This window comes from Apis florea, unplaced genomic scaffold (assembly GCF_048593485.1).
Source record: "Apis florea isolate Af1SG1 unplaced genomic scaffold, ASM4859348v1 contig_2291_pilon, whole genome shotgun sequence".
Lineage (NCBI taxonomy): Eukaryota > Metazoa > Arthropoda > Insecta > Hymenoptera > Apidae > Apis > Apis florea.
In genome coordinates this window covers 1565887-1587047 of record NW_028256553.1, presented here as the reverse complement: position 1 = coordinate 1587047, position 21161 = coordinate 1565887, and the positions used below count along the sequence as shown (strand labels likewise).

The 21161-nt window shown below is 37.3% G+C and overlaps 1 protein-coding gene, 1 long non-coding RNA gene and 1 other non-coding gene across 9 annotated transcripts in view; 1 reads left to right on the top strand and 2 right to left on the bottom strand.

Annotated features, from left to right (window-relative positions):
* Sesn (Sestrin) overlaps positions 1-21161 on the bottom strand; it is a 157555-nt gene that overhangs the window by 71691 nt on the left and 64703 nt on the right. The gene's annotated exons all lie outside the window — the stretch shown is intronic.
* On the bottom strand, positions 2958-3866 carry LOC147658293 (uncharacterized). The gene is made up of 2 exons (XR_015290743.1): positions 3594-3866; positions 2958-3379 (listed from the first exon to the last, which is right to left on the bottom strand). It is a non-coding gene; the product is annotated as an uncharacterized LOC147658293 (long non-coding RNA).
* Positions 6042-6114, top strand: TRNAK-CUU (transfer RNA lysine (anticodon CUU)). The gene has a single exon. It is a non-coding gene; the product is annotated as a tRNA-Lys (tRNA).

Genomic DNA, 21161 nt, shown 5'->3' with positions numbered 1-21161 from the left:
ACGGCTTAATCGTGGCAAGATATTAAACACGCCTCGTTGAATTTTATCTTCTCCTTCGCATATTGATAACGAGGAATTGAGCCGAGGATCGAGACAGCTGCGAATATGTTTTTTTAACAAACAGCAAATTCTTTTCGAGAATTAATCGGCTACGGATTCTTCCAATATTGTATCAATTTTTTTTTTTTGTTCAAAAATAAAGTTTTGAATATGAAAATTAATATTGAATTTTATCAAACAACAAAATTTATTGCTGTAATATCCTTCAAGGAAGATCATATATTATATCGGAAAAAATTATTAGTTTTATCGAATAGAAAAGCTTTCGATTAAATAATCGATCGTCCCTTTCTTCCTCCCATGTTTTCTCGTAAATTACGTTAGAATTTTCGGTGAATACATCGATATGCTATCTCCTCATGAATTTTGATGGAATTTTTTTTACTCTTTTATAATATCCAAATAACAAATATGGTTGCTACTTTTTTCCATTATATCCAATTTCTTATAAAATATACCGAATATCCACGATGGCCGAATATTTTTACAATCAAATGTTACGGCAAAATGTCATCAAAAGAATCCCCTTCAAATTTAACAGCTTTCGACAATGCTTTCGCTCTTTTTTTTTTTTATTTTCTTCGTGATCAATATTATTTCCATTTTTGTTTATACGTCGCAACAAATTGATTCGATTAAGGGAAAAAAAATCTGGTTCCACTTCCAAGATTTAATTAATCTTTTCACTTCAAGATTAAAAGTATTCTAATTATAATACATTATTAGCATTCCAGGACGAAGCTACGAAATGAAATCGAGAAAAATGAGACACGAGGCCTTGACACGAGAAGCACAGCCCGTGTTGTTTCGCTAACGAGAATCGGGATTATCGTCCACTAATTAATTATCTACGGTTTTAACTTCCAAGACATTTTTCCACGAATCCACAAATCCAATTTTTCCGTAATATCTCTGCCCTCTGCACCATCGCTGTTTCGCGATTCTCTTAATCGCCTTTTATAACCTCACGATTCCTAGCAAATTGGTCTCTCGTGAAAATATCTTTTCACTCGTTCCTCGGCTAATTATCGCTGCCCTCCGCTATCCAACGTTTACGTCTTTTTCGCTTGGTAAAAGAAATTCCAATGCGTATAATTCGTCGAATAATTCACGCTGATAACTATACGAAAAATATCTCGATAGCAAAACTACGCAAATAGGGTAAACTGGGGAGAAATACGCGATACGTTGATGCCGTCTTGTTCTAACGATTATAATTATATTCCTATTATACTTCCGTAGAAGTATTTGAATTAAAAACTTAAATCCTCGAAAATATAATCCAATTTTTTTCTTTTTTAATTTTATAATTTTCCTCTGTCCCCAAATGTTAAAAACGAATACGCGTTTTCGAATTTTTTAATTTTGATTTTCATCGACCGTTCACATTACATTCCAAAGTTTCGTTATATAAAAATAGAAAAAAAGAAAAACTGTTCAAATACTTTCACGAACGTATTGTATACCTCTATAATTTCGAAGATTTTTACCTTCTCCCTTGAGATTCGAGTTACTTCGATCAATATTAGAACTGGTTACCGCGTCGTTTGCTAATAAAAGCAAAACAACAGGGGGAGAGAGAAAGAAAGAGAGAGAGAGAGTAGTGCATCCGGTACGCCTCGACTCATTGCAATGTTGTTCCCTGTAATTGACTTTGTTCGGTCAGAGCCAGTCGGTTAGTTCGAAACCAACGCCTTTTCTTTCTTCTTTTTCTTTTTTTTTTTCCTTTAACCTCTTTTCGTTGTTTTTACCAAGCTTCATCTCGACGAACTCGATCACTTTGCAAAAACGACTTTCGCCATTGGCCAGAGCTTTGTGACAAAGTCCACGGGGCCGATCATCCGGGAAACGCGTCACGGTTCACGCGACACCGTGGCACGGATTACTTCGATCCGATTTTCCAGATCCGCGATTCGTGATCGAGATCGATCACGAGGGGATCGAATCATTGTGGATGGAACGTTAGGTGAACATTCAGGGTCGTCGTCCAGCGAACGAGGAGGTCTCTCTCTCTCTCTCTCTCTCTTTTGGCTTCGAGCCACTGACTTCCCGATGTGTCAAGCTCTCAATATTAGAAGTTAGGCGGACCATCTTTGTTCGGTGACCACTTCTCTCAGGAACATGGTTTCCTAAGAGTTTCGAGAATGAGTTTGCGCAAAGGGTGAATTAAAAAATATTTATTTTGAAAAATGAAAAATTGGGCGACAATTGTTCGGGATGAAACGTGACGATATTAAACAACGATATGCAACGTGGATGGAGTTTTAAAAAAGTCTTATTGTATACACCGTAAAAAAAAATTAAATAATTCGAAAATTTGAAAATTTGTGTCGGATCGAATTTAATTTCGCCTGGATATTTGATAATTTAAAATTTTATTCCATCTATCGTATTATAATGCAAAGTTGTATTAAAAAAAAAAAAAAAAAAGCATTCAAAATTGGTATTCGTTAAAAAGAAAAAAAATTGCTATAACAAATTTATGCTCTATACAAAGTTTCATTAAAAACAACAATCTTGTTGATTTTTAATGGCCTGTTAATCCCGAGAACCCGTAACAAGGGGCGAAAAATTTTATGACTAACCTCTCACTTTAGAAATTTTTTGGAATTCTTTTGATTCAAATTATACGAGGCCAATTAAAAGCGTGCACAGGAAATCGCGCAATGAAATTTTTCTTACGTCATTTTTTTAAATACTGTAAATCCTTGGCCAATAATTTTATAATTTAACATTCGTTTCGTATTCGAATTCTCGTTTACAGAATTCTATTCAAGGCAAATTCCCAATTTACGAACGGTCGGGGAATTATTAATTAATTCGAAAAAATCGAGGGGAGGAATCATCTGTATTTAATTCGAGGTATTAATTTATTAAACTGTGTCACTGCTGCAAAATAAATGAATTTTTCATTTTATTATACAAATAATTATAATATCACGTATGCAAGATACTCCCCAAATTCGTATAAAATATAAAATGTTATTACGTATTCACGTGCAAATGAACTCTTATTAATTGAATGAAAAATCATAGCCAGTGGGGATAATTAAAACCGTTATTGCATAAACAACTTGGCCATATAAATTTGCTTATCTTGAACAGGTTCGTACAAATGGAATTTACCATATTTTCGATATAAACATTAACAGTTTCTTATTACTTTCTCTGTATAAAAAAAAAACATTTGCTTCTTCTTTTTGCACTCGCAAGAAAAATATTAACTTGATTAATTCTTCTATTTATCCGCTTCGTGTGATTAGCATTCGATGTAAATCTTTTTTTTTCGTAAACGTTAAATGCCGGTTATACAATCTCTCTGTTATAAAAAAATTTAAGAGTTACGTATAAAAACTTCTGCGATATAATGTAAAATAATGCGAAACTTTTGTTAATTTTATATATATATACATTTTTCTTTCTACACACATCCATTCCCGACCAAATTTCTCCCATATATTCCCTATAAATTATCCTTTAAAAATTAAAATACGTTGTATGATATTGTGTAATTAACGCTTTATCAAACTTACCAAACACAATATTGCAATTATCATTATAACAATATGCTCCATGCTTGTAAAAATGACGAGCATAATAACAAATGCGCGACAATTACGCGATCTTTTTCCAATCTGTATCACGTCATTCGTTAAAAAAAGAAGCAAGGCTCGACTCTAAAATTTTTCTCGATCAATGGAATAATTCTTCTTTAATATTGAATATAATTTGATTAAATAATTTCTACGACAAATTTCTCTAAATCGCAATTTCGACCCGTCTCGCGTGAATCGTCGCGATCGACTAAGCAACAATAACAATGGAGCGAGCGCGGCGCGTACAATGTTGTGTTTATATATTGGGATTATAATATATCGTTAATTACGTCGTTCTCGTATCCTTCTCTTTTAAAATAATAACAACACATGGAGGCCGCGCGATCGTTAATTTATTATTATACACACACACGCACGAAGTCTATTAATCACGGGAAGGAGGGAATGGTTCGCGGAAACGACGTATCAATCGTCGAAGGAGAGACTGTTTTTTCCGTCGTATACGTGGATCTGAACTCGTTCGTGATGATCGATCAACGACTTTTTTAACGATCGATTTTTAACGTTCTCGAGGGAATTTTTGTGAAATGGGATTTGTGTAGTTTTTGGGACTGATAGTTTTGTATAATAGAAAGAAAGAAAAAAGAGAAAAAATAAAAATTTGTGATTTTTCGATTTTTCGAGAGGCAAAAACAAACAAAAAGAAAAGTTGGTGTATAAAAATATCGATATCGAGGCTTATTTATCGAGTTTAATAAGTTTGATTGAAGTTTGATGAAGCGAGATGTAAAAAGAATTTGCATTCTGCGAATTTAGAAAATTTTAACGTAATAAATAAGCCTTAAAATTTATTTTTACGTATCGACTTTTGCATTTGTTTCGAAGTGAATATTCAAATATTAATACCTTGTATATATTATATTGTAAAATATATCGTATGATTATAAAAAGTATTTGTATTACTGTTTTATTTATTACATCATTTACATTTTTTTTAAAATTATTCAAGTCTAAATGTATTAAATTTCATCGATCTATTTTATTATAATGCGTTTACCAATTCGACACAAGAAAAGAAAAAAAAAAAAAGAAAAAGAAAAAGAAAAACTTGACTCAACCAACACTTGTCGAAACCAACACCACTGCCAATACCTTTATATTTATCTAACTTTATATAATTTGAACTTGTCGGTCATAAATAGGTATAAGAAAGAAGAGAAAGCGGAACACTTCGTGCAAGACTCGTTTTATAACACTTGCAATCATTTATCTATTTTTCGACATTTCTATTTCTTTTTTCTTTTTTTCCGCGCCGTAAGACACTTCGTAATCTAGATTAATTTTACCTCTTCTAAAATTTCAATCGTAAACTCGCTCCGACAACCGATTAATTCAACTTTCCCCCCCACCATTTCAAACACACGTATCGAATCTGATATCTTCTTAAATTCAACGCATCTTTCTACAGATCCATCCATTCCAATTTTAATAATAATAATAATAATAATAATAATAATAATGATATACGTTAATTGTATTTTGAATAAAACAAAGGATAAAATATATGACACGATCGAAAATCGGGAAACAATGTGATCGATCGTGGAGCGATCGTGGTACAACTCACGTGACCGTACAGCGCCTATTTACACGACATCTCATCGCGGACTTATCTATACGTCGTGGATCGTATCGAAGATCCATTAGAAGCTCGTAAATACATGGTGCATATGCGCCAACGTCGGAAAGCACGGTGATTAACCCAGAAAACCCGATGATCGTACATCGACCTGCGAGTGTACTCGCGGCGAGAGAGCAAGACACAGAGAGGAAGAAGGGGGAGCAGCCTGTTTCTAAGAATCTCAACGTGCTAGCAACCATCCCTTGGATCCTTGCCAAGCATCGGCCTATCGCAAATATAGGCGGTTAATGCTCGCCTCACACCGAATCTCCTCTCCTCTCTGTGTTTCTGAAGGAAATTCATTGCTCCAACACATTATTGGATGCGTCTTGATCGTGGTTTGATGGGCTCTTTCATCTTGTTTTCGTTCTTATTATTACAATACAGAAAAAGAGTGTGGATGATAATATGTCAAAGAACCGAGCTCGTGATAAGCTCGTCTTATCAATCGTTTTCTCTTTCAATACCTCTCTTCCTAAAGGTGAAGATACTGTACAATGGTATTGTTCGTCGAAAGAGATATGAAGAATAAATATGGATTAGGCTCGTTTAAACAAGCTCGAATAAGCTTGTTGAATAATTGACCCGACGATTTCTTTGATCCGACCGATTTTTCGGCGTCCTAATTCTCAACCACTTAATCGCCCGTATAAAAACCTTCGAAATGGAAGGTAATCGAAATTTTTCAGGGAAAAATTTAGGAACGATTCCCAAGAGAAAGGGTGCTCGTGTTGGCAAACGTGGCCCGGCTAGCTCAGTCGGTAGAGCATGAGACTCTTAATCTCAGGGTCGTGGGTTCGAGCCCCACGTTGGGCGACGCCAAGTTTCTTTTTTTTCTCTTTAAAAATATCGAAAATATCACGCAACATCGATCCGCAACGAGACACATAAATCTCGAGATTCGACATCGATAGATTCCAAATAAATTTCATCTTACTTCTCGCTTAAGATTAATTTTGCAAACACATCTTAATATTCTAATATTTGTTAAATTTTTTTACAAAAAATCCAACGACGAATCACTTATGTATTAACTTGTACATTTCAAAATTTAACTCATATTTATACCTACGTATCGAACTTGAACTCCTGTTCCATTAACATCAAAATCTCGATATCTCGATAAAGATGCGTGCCATTTCTGTCCACGAATCGAATCGTCGATAATTTTCTCGATCTCGAACAGGAAGCCGATGTAACGTGAACGACCAAAATCATCGTAATCTTATCAGAGGCACGCGAAGGTAACGCGATTCTTACGTGTTCGATTCGACGAGGAAAAAAAAAGGCACACTTGACGCATCAGCAGCGTGACAAATCCGATTTCGCCCGATCGAAATAACCAGACGCGATGGCGTGATGTAACACGTTCGTGCGTTACATACGAGATCGGACGCGTTTCTTCCAACGCGTCATATTCGTGGGATCCTTTAATGGTACTCCCTTGATCCGTGTGCCTTGCCTATAATATTATCCGAGAAATTGGATGTAATAAACCTTTGATTACCGATTAAAAAAGTTGTGCCGTTTCTCCTCTCACGAGAAGAGAAAAATGTACGATAATAAAATGAACATCCATTCGTTAAAACTTGTGTAATTCTAATTATGACGGACGAATCATTGGATCGTGGTTAATAGTGGTAAGCTATCCGAGGAATTCTAACATCGGATAACTAATACGAAAAAGTTTCGTCATCGTATGGAAAATAATTGTTTACAAAATTTGTGCAACTGCGTTACAAACGCGTGAATGGATCACCGATGGATTCGATGATATTTCATAGAAATATCGTGATAATATTAATTTAAGGAAACTCATTTTACGATGGGAAATTACCGTGGAATAAATCAACGTAAATAACAAAAACACGTAATAATCCACAAAACAGCTGCAAATGATCGAGGATTAAGATTAGATCCGTGATGAATCGTGCTTGGAATATTGCGTGTGTCGCAACACACGCGTCCCTGGATTAAAATTTTTCCTCTTTCTTCCATTCTTCTACTCTTCCGGACAATTTCTTCGGAATTAATATAACCACGGAATGATTCACTCGATATTTGTCATCCACATTTACGTCATCATTACGTTATTACAGCATGATTTCTCTCGAAAGAATGTGCGCCACCCTTCCTCGCGCCCATTTCGAAACATTCCTCTCTTCCTCGAACACGAACGCGAATTAAAATTTTAAAAACGATCTTCCTCCTCCATCTATTTAAAAAAAAGAAAAAAAAAAAAAAAAAGAACAACGAATCTATCTTCTACGATTATTCAGTTCCTGGTGTAAAGACCTCCTCCTCCTCCTCCTCCTCCTCCTCGCCAAACGGCCGAGGGGGTGAGAGAAGAAGAGGAGTTCGGTCAAGACAGGTGCGGTGAAGAATGTTGGAAGGAAGAGGTGGAAGGAAGAAAGAGGAGGGAGAATAGGAGGTGAGCGGAATAGAAGGCCGGGGTGCCAGGTGTTTCGGAAAGTTATTTTTGATTGCAGTTCCGATGCGAGTACGCGCGGAGGGGGATAGGGCTGGTCCACGGAGTCGTGTATTTTTAGGCGGTGCGCGGCATGCGGCACACCACCGCAACGTTTTCGACACGACCCGAAATAAAGTGTTTATCGAACTCGCCTCGCCGCGAGATCGTAATCAACAGCCTCTCCTCGCCGGCGAAAGTAGATCGGTTTACGGTATCGTTGCAGGGAGACAATGCGTAATTAATAGCCCGTGACTCCTTCCGCTTCCTATCCTCCAACAACACGTTGTTGGGAACTGGTTGGGAACGATGATTGAAATCGTTACGTTATCGTGGCCTCGTCATCGACCTCGTTTATCAAGGCACGGATGTATTTGAAATCAGGCAATTGGTGTAGTGGGAGTAATCTCGATTTTGGAAGTTTGGGAAAAAGTATTGGTAACGTGAAGCTCGAAGGGTTAATTGCTGACTCTCGCTACTGTATCGGCTTCGTGACGTAACTTGTGTTCCTTCTCGTATCACTTATTCCCTATCTCGAATAGAGAAAATGTTGCAAATTGAACGATGAATAATCACTATGTCTTTGCTCGTAACTTTCTTAAAATTGGAAATAGAAAGGATTGTAGTAGAATTGGAAAACGAAGGAAGAAATTCTAGAGCGTAGTAAGTCTTATAAATATGAAATTAATCAGGCTAGAAATGTGCGTAGAACGGGAAATAAAATTCTGATCCGAGTAAAAATAACCTAATATTTTTTTTTTTTTGTTAAGATATACCGATTTTTAAAGAGATTGCATTCATGAATATTTAGACAAGAAGGCAGAAATAGGGTGGTATCCCAATCTCTATCTACGGATTTTTACAAGTTTTACGAAAAACAGACAGATCACTTACCCTAATTCGAGCATTCGCCAACATTTTTGCTCATCGAAGCGTTTAAATTCTAAACTACGAGTCTATATATTTATTCCTCATCTAAAATCCAACGTAACAACGCTGTCATATATAATTAAGCATCGATTCCGAGAATATAACAAACGGGAATACAATTAACTAGTGTAAAATTATCCGTAAAAATGACGTGATTAGATATTGCGGTTAATAATCGTATTAGACGTGGTTTATACGTATAAATCAAAAGAGTCTGCAAAAATACATTTTGTGAATTTTTATAAAAAAAAAAAAAAAAAAAAAAAAGAAAAAAAAACACGCGTTCGACGCGTTCAACTAATAATAACGACGAGAATATGTGAAATTATGTATCTAGGTCATAGTGCTCGCGCTAGTATATAAATAATTAATTCCACAACATTTGCAAAATTATATTACCGTGTTTCATTTCAATTATCGTAATTTTTTCGTCACGATGCCTCGCCTTACAAAAATACCTTTTTTCCAATGTTTCTCCTATCGTTTATCCGAGAGAAATTAACGCGTAGCACGAGAGGTCATTCTGCGCCATGACACGCAGGTATCTGCTAATTCGAATACGTATCTCAATTTTGTTTAAAATATACATTTTAAGCGCTTTATAATCTATTCTTTTTTCTTCCTTCTTTTTTTCCATTAAGCATTTCTCGAAACTTGTCTTGCGCAAGTAAAAAATGATAAGAAAAATTGAAAAGAAGGAAAGATAAAACTGACGACACTACGATACGAATAATAACGTAACATATTCATTCGCGTAAAAAAATATACCTAACGTAATACGAGAAATATTTGTTTGCCCCGCCCCTCCATCGCGCAAAATCCACAATCTAATCGTAACTCTTGTAACGAAAAGACGCGGAGACGTAGTAACGCATGCTCGTTTCGGATTCCTCCGATTGACGGAGCGAGACGAATTACCACTGTTTACTTTACAGACACTTTACGAGAGATAAAAAGTGGGCTGGAACGTGCGAAGAAAAATTTCAATATTGCGCGTGTCCACGTCTCGACACGATATAACGAGAGAAGATATAACCGAAAATGATGCTCGATTTATTCGGCGAATAAAACGTCGGCCGACTTTATCTACGATTTATCGTGGATCGAGAAGAATTCACGGATGGTGGGCGGGTGTCGATGAAAGTTGCCACGGGGTCGACACCGTGATAATGCCAACCCATGAGCTTCGAGGAACGCACGTGTTCAAAGAGGAATGGCGAAAATGCCGCTCCAAAGTGGCCACCACGACACGGATGCCGTTTTGTAAACGCGTCCGGGTACAGCTATTTTGCGATCGTCCTAATTCCAACGTGAGACTGTTTGCCGGCAGATTTTCACGGGATCGAAAACAATTACAATCGGACAGATCGTGCTTCTCTTAGCGGGCAGGAAATATTGTCTTGCAGATTGATCGCGTGGAAATCGCATTCTTTCCGATGCTTCATATTATAAAGATCGATATTGTAATCAAGAATATTGATGTTAATAAAAATATTTAATTACCGGTAATCGTGTTAATATATTTTAACATTTCGACGATAAGTGAGCGATCTTAAAAATTGCGTGGAAATTGCATTCTTTCCGATGCCATGTTATAAAGATCGATATTACGATGAATATTGTGATGTTAAAAAAATTTATCCTCGCCACTTTTTAATTAAAATTTCTGGAAACGGGTATGATGCGTTAATTTTCGAGTAACAGCCTATCGATTCGTTTGCACTGGAAACATATCGTTTTGCGCTGTATAGTTTTCCATACGACATGTTTACTCGTTGCGTTTCGAGGCAATGTACGTCATAATAACACGCAACATTAATTTTCGCATCGGAAAGATAGATCAACTGTTCCAATTGTTGCATAATGCAATCCAACAGCCGAACTAACTTTACCACCTTCTTTCTTACCCTCATCAATTAATCGACACGATACTACGCGCAACCAGAAGATCAAGTTTGGCAGCCACCCATCCCCATCGAGATATTATTATTTCTCGATTAACACAAAATTCACAAAAAAACATGTTGGAATGTTGGTGTATGCGACGCAACGCATTCCAATATATCTAAACAAACGTGTACAGAAGAAACGTGTGGCAACAATATAACGCGTGTTTTCGATTTGTATCAACTTGTTTGAAAACAAGTTGAATAACACGTAATAACGCAACAGGCTACTTACGAGGACACGTAGCGAGTTCACGTAGCGAGAGGCGAGAGATTTATCTACGGCTGAATGACGCGTAAAATTTCTGGTATTTGTGTTGAATAGGACGGGGGAGGCTGAAAATAGTCGGCTCTGTTATTTCAATAAGTCTGCACAACGTTCGGTCACCGATGTAACGAGGCTTTCCGCGATCCTCGTTGGATGGACTCCATTGTCGCGTATGTTCAACCGACTGTGAAAACGGCCCCCCTAAAATATTGCAAAAGGCACGTTTCCAATGCGTGCGCGCGAACTTTGAAAAACATTGCACACACACACACGTGCGTGGACGACACACAGGCGTAATAATAGAGACGAGAAAATTGATTGGCTTACGTGTTTTTACACAGGTAAGGGTGCACCGTTCTACTTAATCGCGTGGGTTAGGTAGAAATAGCCGTCAGTGAGACGTCGAAAGTTTCGATTTGCGCTAGCACGGGATCTTTGAGAATAAAGTTTTGGCTGGATTTTTCTTACGGTCCATCTATACTCTGATCTTCGATCTAATTTTCAAGGACTTACTCGATGAACAATAAAATGAAATATCGTTCGTTCATCAGAGCCGGGAAGAATAAAGAAAAGAAAAGGAAAATTGAAATTTGCGAGCCACTACGCTTTTCGTTACGAATCCATGAAATCGCGATTATATACATCAAAAAAATAAATAAAAATCCTATCCCATATTTCTCCTTTCTCCCTTTAAAAAAGAAAGAAAACAAAAAAAAAAAACAAGCTCATCGATACACGTTCGAGCTTGTAGCACACTCGAAATGGCATTGCACGCAATCGGAAATTCGATTAGCCGTTATACGGTCGCGTATGAATCATCGGCCAACGTTACGGCCGTTTCACGCTCTTCTAATCGCGACTGTAAAACGAAACACCGAAGAGAAGAATAAAAGAGAGAGGGAAAAAAAAAAAAAAAAAAAAAAGAAACGAAAGGAAAAAAACGAACGGTCAGCGACGAATGACTCACATGGCCACCACTCTTCTTCGTTGCAACGTTATTTCAGTGTCGACCGAGCGAAATGATAGGAGTGAAAGTATTGTATACTGTTAACACGATGCATATCGCCTGATGCAATTGTTAATTAACCAAAATCGACGGACACGCTTCGAGCGCGACTGAACAAAAAGTTTTGTCTGAGTCATTTTTAATTGGGAAAAGCCGATATGTTCTCTCCGCCATTTTTTAATGATCTTTTCAACCGCGTGCTCCCCAAAAATTTTACGATAATCGGAGATAGCGTGGACGATACGGATGATCGTTAATTAAAAGCAAAACAGATGGTAAGGATAACGGAAGAATTCGTAAAATCGATTCTAATCTTTCTTTGATTATATCTTTGCTTACTCGATTGATCGAACTCGTCTATAGATATATATAAGTTTCTTCTGCCATTTTTTTTTTTTAGGCACGTGTCGAAAAAATCGACTTCAAGACGAAAGATCTTAGAATGTAGTGGAAATTTTAACCGATCGAATTTTTCTGCTTCGATTATTCGTGGAATTTTTTTAAAATTTCTTCAGCACGCGGTAGAAAAATTCCATGGTTTTTACCGTTTCATTGTGTTCCGATCAGAGTCCAATAAGAAGTAAGATTATCTGTAAAATTTTTCCAAAATATGCAATGGAGGAGTGTGGAGCTGATTAATTAATTGGCTGATGCCAAAAAGCATTGTCTTCAACTGTCCTTCAGACTTTAAGAAACAAGTTTGTCAATGGCGCATCACGAAATTTTGTTTACTTCGATTTTGTTGGCAATCTGAGGTAAATTGTTGGCTAAGGCTGATCGACTACTCGGAAATTAGAACACTATTTTAACCGTAAATGTTCGATTTCGCCTATGCAACTTGTCGCCTACCTTGTTTTCGACTCGTGTGCGTATAGAGAAATGACGTCAAAGGACCGAATAACACGATCCATTGGAACAATCTGAAACTCATCCCACTTGAGTCAAGATTTCGAACGTAATATTGTTCACAAGATGCCTATACTAACATCGTAATTATCAAATCTATCGTTTCGACGAGTTTCAGATTTTCAAAAAAAAAAAAAGAAAAAAATCCGATTGGAATCCTTTTTGGAAAATTACTATTGACAATTTATCGAGACGAGAAGTTATACTTATTAATTATTCTCATCGTGCCTCATTTACACGAAGGATGATGTAGAATATCTTGCTTGAAGATATATTTCATAATTTTATTTTACGTTATCGGGGAATCGATCGAAATTTGTGTTATCGTAAGTGATAGGATTTATTAGAACACGATTTCTTCTAAGATTCTTTTTCTTTTTTTTTTTTTGCGTTGTAACTTTTATAATTCGCCTTTTCCAGGTATGCACACGAATTCAAAAACAAATATTTTCCTTATCTAGAACCGATATGTATAATAAAAACATTTCGTTAAAAATAACTATTAACCAATAGGTTAGGAAAAGAATTACGTACACAATATTTGCCAAAAGTTTAGAATCATTTTTCATATTTACAATTTTACAATTTTTCTATCTAATTTTTTAATAATATAATCCTCTGAATCTAACGTCATTCGATCATCTCGACTCTTTCCCTATATACATTTACATTACAAAAAAAAAAAAGGAGAAAAACAATCTTGACGATGACACGACGAGAATAAAACCGGCAAAGAATGAGCAGCCACTTGCTTTACGCAACATTACGCGAATATAGAATAGCGAACAACAGAAAGCATTCGAAGCAAGAGAAGAGAGAAGAGAAGAGGCAGGTGAAAAATATCCAGGGGAGCGCGTAGTAAACCTAAACTCGGCCGCGCGGGTAATTATAATTTCCCGTCATCCTGACGAATCTAAATGATTCTCGAAAATTGTTTCGCAACCGGTGGGCATAAACAAGCCAAAGATATCGTCCAACACGTTAGCTCACACGCAAAGGTAAAGATAGAACTTGCTCGTTTCGCGTTTGCACGCGCGCGGCCGTGTAATAGGCGGCATATTATTTTTGGAACACCGGGTACATGACGATCGTAACCGGCCTGAAACCGGCCCGCGATCATCCGCGTGTTTCGCGAAATATTCGAGCATCGACGTTCGATCGATAAACCGTCGATCGAAACGATCGCCATCCCCAATGTTTATTGGAACAGATCCAAAGAAGGGGAAAGAGAGAGAGAGAGAGGGAGGGAGGGAGGGAGGGAGGGGGATGTTTTCGCCTCGACCGAATTCGCAGTAAATTTCGATGATGATATATTATTTGCTCTCTTTGCTAACTTTGTACGGATCTCTACCATCTGGATGCTCCCTGTTCTTCTCCCGCGAAATTTCGATACAAAATGGTACGTTGGACGGAGTAAATTTATTCGAGAGTAAAATGGAGAGTGTTGTTTTTCATTGGTGGTCGAGAATGAGAAATATTATCGAAATATGATCGAAAACCGTATATTTTAAACCGTGTTGTTGGATCTTTGTTTCGTTTCGCGAAATATAATATTTTTCGTAAATATTAGGAAATTGGAAATTTGAGAGAAATGCTCCATTCCCGAACATGGAACACTCGAGTCTTTCCAACATAGTGGTCGATATTGTGATTGGAGAACTTTACTTTTTTTTTTTTTTTTTTTAAAAAATTCTTAGGCTGCAGTTTTCTGGCGAAATACACAGAGTTTCGAATACATCAGAGAGAGATGAAATAAACGCGATAAAAGTTGGATAATTGCCCAGGATGATCTACGACGGAAGTGTAAATTACTCGTCCACGCGCTGGATTTTCCTTTGACACGCCACGAGATGAATGATATACTCGTTTTAACTCTCTCGTCCTTCCTTCTATTTCACTCGCTACCGGTTTTATTTTGTTACACAAAATATCGTTACACCCAGATCTTTGATCCGTAAACTTATATCGAAGATCAAGATTCGATTTCATCGAGTTCGAGGATCTCTTTTCTTTTTTTAAACCTCGTACTTTTTTTAACCCCGTATTTTTAACGCGGTCACAAAATGTATATGTACACACCATGCGTTCAATGGAACGAGCAATAAGCGAGAAAAAGTTTCTCGACAAAGTTTCGTTAAATAATACTTTGCATCGATCGGTTGAATTACCGTAAATTTTTTTTCTTTTTCGTTCGTTGTGTGCCCAACTCCTCCATCTCCATCCCCGATAAAAATAAGTTACTATCGGGGCTCACGTACAAAGAACAATATTTGCCCGACGAGTGTATAATCGTAAAAGATTACTCGCGTTCTGCAATCTGCTGTACAAACTTGGGAACACCGCAAACAGAAGAGGATGTTCAATCGTTTTGTTTCCAAGTACTAAGACAAATACTCTATACTCGTTCTTTTTTTTATTTAGTTTTTGATACGAAGTTAAAGAAAAAAAGAGGAATAATTAAATAATAGTCGCTCGTGAGGGCACGTGTCAATATTGATCGGTCAAAATGATTATAGTTATTTCGTATATTATATTGTTTATATTCTACCAAAGACGAGACACTTGAAACTTTTCTCTTCCATTTTTCTTGTTCAAAATCCTCGTTATTCATAAATCATTTTTTAATGTAATGTCTAGACTTTGAGTTTATTAAGCAGTGTTTTACGCGGAGAAAAGGAACGCGAAGTTAATTTTTCCAAGCCAGAAAAATCTATAGTTTCAAGAATTTCAGAAATGAAATATTTTTAAAGATTTTATAAATAATAAATAATTTCTTCGAAAAAAAAAAAAAAAGATAAGAGTTTCAAATTTGAATTTCACGAGGTCAGGTTTCGACCGACCATCTTTAAATTTTACGTGTCGAGGACAATAAGAATTGTTCGTTGTAAATAAACGAACACACCTGATGAATTTGCATACTCGAAATCGAGCCGTTTTAATATCGGTGCCCATATAAAGGGGACAATCCTTCATTGTATCGATCGTGGCTCGTTTAAAACGACACATCATTTATCCGACGAGAAGCAAGCTATCTATCCCTTTGATCTGATGCCAGTGACGTTCGACAAATGTACGTGTTCCGTTACTGAATCATCATTAAAGGGATACAAATTATGCGTTTATTTCCTCGAGGCTGCTTCTGCATTAATCACAGTTTTAAATGGGAAGAAAAATGAGAAAGAAAACGGGATAAGAATGATCGATCGACCTGTTGATAAGAGAGATAACCAAATCAAATTTGATTTTTAAACTTTGATAACTGAAATTTTGTACAAAAATATACATATATATATATCTCCAATATTTAAAAGTTTATCCCTACAGTCAAATTTCTAAAATGAACGAATAAAATAAAATCACCTAGGATATTATTTCCTCGAAGATTAAATTTACCAAACACCAAAATTTTCAAGGAATAAAATCGACGAGTCTCGTTTCCTGAAAAACTCGAGATACGATAATCGCGATAATAATTAAAGCGTTAAGTAAGGGAAATTAAGAAACGAGAGCAAATGCAAATTGGCCTTAATTCCCTGGTCTCTGACTATCGTACGTTAATCTGAATAAATATATTCGTCGATCGATGCGAGGAACAAATTGACGGGATGCCGAGATTTATCGACACGCCACCGAGAGAAGACTGCTCGCGGATATTATGCAATCGAGAGAATATCTGGCGTCTCGCTCGATGCAACAAGTGTCTTGCGGCGCGGGGAAGAGGTTATTCGGGAAGAAATATTCAAATTCGATCCTCGGGGAAGAGTATTCCTTATTTTCCTTAGGAAAAAAAAAAAAAAAAAAAAAAAAAGAAGAGGAAAAAGAAAAAGATATCTTATCGATGATTGATTGCTGTGAACAAGTTACACGTGTTTCCCTACTCCGTATATTTCAATTATCAGCTGATATTAGAATAACCGATAATTATTGCAAAGTGGATCATCTATCCTTTTCGCTCTTTAAGAATTTTCTAATTTTTCTAAATATTCCAAATATTAGTCATATAGTCGATATTACAATTTGCAAGCTACGCTTGTTTTTACAAATTTCGTAATTTTGTATATGCACTTCTTCCCGAATTATGATTCAGCAATTACGATTCTCCTTTTCTTTTTCCCCTCCTTACGAATCTCCCGATCTTTCAAATATCTCTTGCAAATCGTTATTGCTTAATTTTCTAAATGTTTCATCGATGTTATCGAAATTATTCCCGTTTACACACCGACAATATAATAGAAATTGCGACTCTTTTTTCCTTTTCTTGGTTTCACGAATGAGAATCAAGAAGAATAACGCGTGAATGATAGATCTACGTATATGTATAATTCTTTCCTAAAAGAAACTCTGATCGTTTTTAAATTAACCCCGAAAAAACCATCCGTTTTATTTCCATCCATAAAAGTTTCTTGAAATTGCAAAAAATTTGAGAAGGAAATGGTGGCTGGCAAAAAATTGAATTTTAATAATTCGAGTTTATAATAATAGCTGAATAAATCTCGCAACGATGCGTCAACAATGATGGCGTGAGCAATGGACGATCGACGGAACGGAGGGTGTGGCACCTCTCTAACGCGCTCCTCGCGTGGACTTAAGGTAAATAAGGCGATAAACCCGAGTGTTCACCGGTCCCAACGATGGAATCTATCCTCCCGCGATAGAGAGTGCGCGGCTATTAGATGTTATTACATAAAAGATAACGGGGCAGCCAACCTACTTTGCTCGTGAAAGATTATCTTTTTACGTAACCCAATCCATGATGATATTTAAAGCACTTTGCACTTGGTGTTTACCCTCCTGTTTTACGGGAGGGATGATTCAGTGACGCTCGTCGTCCAATTTCGAAATTCATTCGAAACCTCGCTTTTCCGTGTTGGAAATTTAAATAAGAAAGAGGTGAGATGAGATGATCTCGTCTGCTAGGAATAATAAATTTTCTCCTAATATCTAAAAAATTAGGCTAACTTGTGTATGTTACATGGAATGGAAGTACTTCAAAAAAAATAAATAACAACTAAATTGGAGATTTATTTAACCTGACCCCCCCATAATTATAACACGGGTCAAGATTCCTTCTCGTTATTCGTGTATATAATCTACGAGAGTTCTCTTACAAAGAGTAAATAAAAATCTATTTCGTTAAAACCTTCAGAGATCAAACGCTCCCTCCTCTTGAAGTCTTCGTACACAACACTTATGGAAACGCCATGCAATTCGCGTGAAAATATTTGGTTCACAAAATATTGATTGATTGAAAAAGAGGGAGAAGAAAAAAAATCACGATAACTATGATTATTAAACCTGCTAGCAAATAAACAGATAAACGAATCGTTGACCCAGTTACCACCCCATGGCAGACAGACTGCTGTCTTGTGCGTAGTTGGAAACTACGACCCGCGAGAAAACCAGTCGCGTTTCCATCTAAACGGCTCGCGTTCCGATCCCTTATCAACGGTTCCACATTACATACATTAGATCAGAAGAGTAGCTGTGCAACGTGTGATTATCGATCATTTCAGAAACGCGAATTACCCCGAAATTCGTACGTGTACGAATCCTTTGGAGCACGTACAATTTTCACGTCCAACTGCTAATTGAACGACACGCGGTTTATGTAAGCGTCTTACCACACGCGTTTGACCAATTAAATCTATTTGTAACATCGTAACCACTTGTTCGACGCTTGTTATCGTTTTGCGTACACGCATTTTTCTCGAGCAGAAACGAAAACATATATATATTGTATATTCGTGTATTTATGATGCACGTAAATTAATAATAGCTGTCTCATCGATGTAGGTTCGAGGAGAATTGTTAAATGCGAAATTGTCGTTCGTTGTTGAGAAAGGGTCGAAGGGCGAGATGATGGGGCGATTCGATAAGATTCTACTTTCGTCGCGTTATCGCTTTCCACTTGAACGTGGAGAAAAATAATCGTTGCGATAGTCGGAAGAATCAGTGTCTCCCAACTTGGTTTCGATTCCAACGCTTGCTTGAAGAAATTTGTGTTGCGTACGTAATAGAAAATTCTTCTAAACATCTTTCACAAATATTAGCCAGGAATAATATCTGGCAGCGTATTGTCCAAGTCTCTTCTTGAAAATATCAAAAGGAGGAATATTTGAAATCTTTCCTTTCTGCACAAGGCTCCTCCACCTTTAACATTTGCGATCCAAACTTCCTCGTCGAGGAATTCAAAATTCAAAAACGGGGTACTTCGGACAAGTTTCCTATCTCCATTCGAATGAAAATAGAAACGGGCCTATAAATCGACAGAACTATTAATAAGAATCAGACGTTTCGTCTCCTTGAGGTCTGCCACGTATACACTAATACGTGTTCTATCCTACGTGTTCAGCTTGCGAACGATAATCTCTCGAATCCTGTCAAAACAACACAGCCCACTTCGACAATTTCACGCCACGAATCGAAATAGAAATAGCGCATAAATCGACAGATCTATTAATAAAAAATCACCGTCTCCTCTGCCACATGTGTACGCGCGCACTTCCTGTGTACACCACGATAATATAACGCCAGAATCCTAGGATTCTGCCAAATCCTATCGAAACAACTACTCCACCAAACAAATTTCCCATCTCCGTTCAAATTAAACTAAAAACAATCGAATAAATCCCCTCGATGTCTACTATCTCTATACGCACACACACACACATATATATATATAAATATATGCAAACGATAAAACCTTCGATCGTTAAATCTTGCAAATCCTGTCGAGACACAGGAACCAAGCTTCGCTTTTGCATTTACATATTCGAGCGAGAAAAATACCGGGGTATAAATCTATCGATAAAAATCACCGCGCGTCTTGCATTTCCTTCCCGTGTTTATCGCGAACGATAAACCTTCCGTCGTTGAAGAACAGAGAGAACCGCCTCCACGATTTTACATTTTCCATTTCGAGCCCGAAAATAGCCGCCCCTCCACCTCCAACTATAATAAACAAGAAGTATAATATAAACGATGACAAATATCATCTGTATTGATCTGAAAAAAGTCACGATCGATGCCTGCCTCTCCTTGAGGCCTCTCCTCCTCCTCCTCCTCCTCCTCCGTGCATTTCCTATGCTCCTATGCTACGCGCGTTCCAACGATAAAACCGATCGTCGTTGTTCTCATCCTCTGCAGATGCACGCTGCATGGATACTTTTGATACGTGACATCATTCGCGCAGATCGCCGCTGTAACGAGGAACTAGCCGTTCAAGGCCTGCTATGAAATTCATCGGGCGGCCGTAAAACACTGTGAGTGAAAACAGTGTGGTGGACGAGGTGAGGCGAGGAGATGAAGAAGGATGATGGTGAAACGGTAAACAAGAAACGCGACGATCCTATTCGATCCGTCGTAGGCGTAGCAAGCCTATCTCTCGTAAAAAAAAAAAAAGAAAGCACGGATACAAATCGAGATGTAGTTTCTTCGTTTCTTCGACGCGACGAGATGTTAAGGAAGAATCGTTTATCGATCGATTCAGTTTTGAAAATGGCGATTCGCTGGTTTTTATTTAGTGGAGGAGGAGGAATTCGTGAAAGAAGCGGCGTGGCTCGAGACGAGATTTACGAGGACGTTTTATAATAGACGTTCGAATTCCACCGATTGTTGTGATTATTCGAGCTAAATGGATCCGAGGAGAGATTTAAGAATACACTTTGCTCGAGCGTATTGTTGAGCCGATCTCTTGCTTCGAAAGCGAAGATTCGAAAGAATTTATTTTCATTGGGAATACGAAAAACTGTATCCCGTTTTCTCCGATATTTAGAATTTCCTCTTGCGCACGAGATATATACACCGCCTGTTATTACTCTTCCGAAAATATATCCCGAAATTTAAAATAATAAGTTAGGAAAAAATTTAAAACCGATGTTAATATATTCTTACACAAGAATTCCACAATCTACAATTTATCGTTCCAATTCAAATTCCAATGAGGAATATCATTCCACCATGTTCTTCGTAATAATTTCTCGCGATAAAAAGCGACTCTCAAATTTTCGATACGATAAAATGCGTGCGATTCTCTCCGGATTGGAATTGGGACGTGTGTAAACGGCGGGCGGTCCACAATAAAGTATGGAAGGAGCGGGAGGAGATAATTGGTCGGCGTAATCGACGAGAAGGGAAACGAGGAATCGGCGATGATAAAACGGCATAAAACTCGTGGTAACCGGTCGGAAGATAAAGTTGCACATTGGTGCGGCGTGATAAACAATGCAAAAAGGCAGGGCAGAGACGATAAAAGGCCGAACAAGACGATGTTACATCGCCGCCAGTTGAATCGCGATTCGATTCTCTCGATCTCTGTGTGAGATAGATAAACAACGGGCG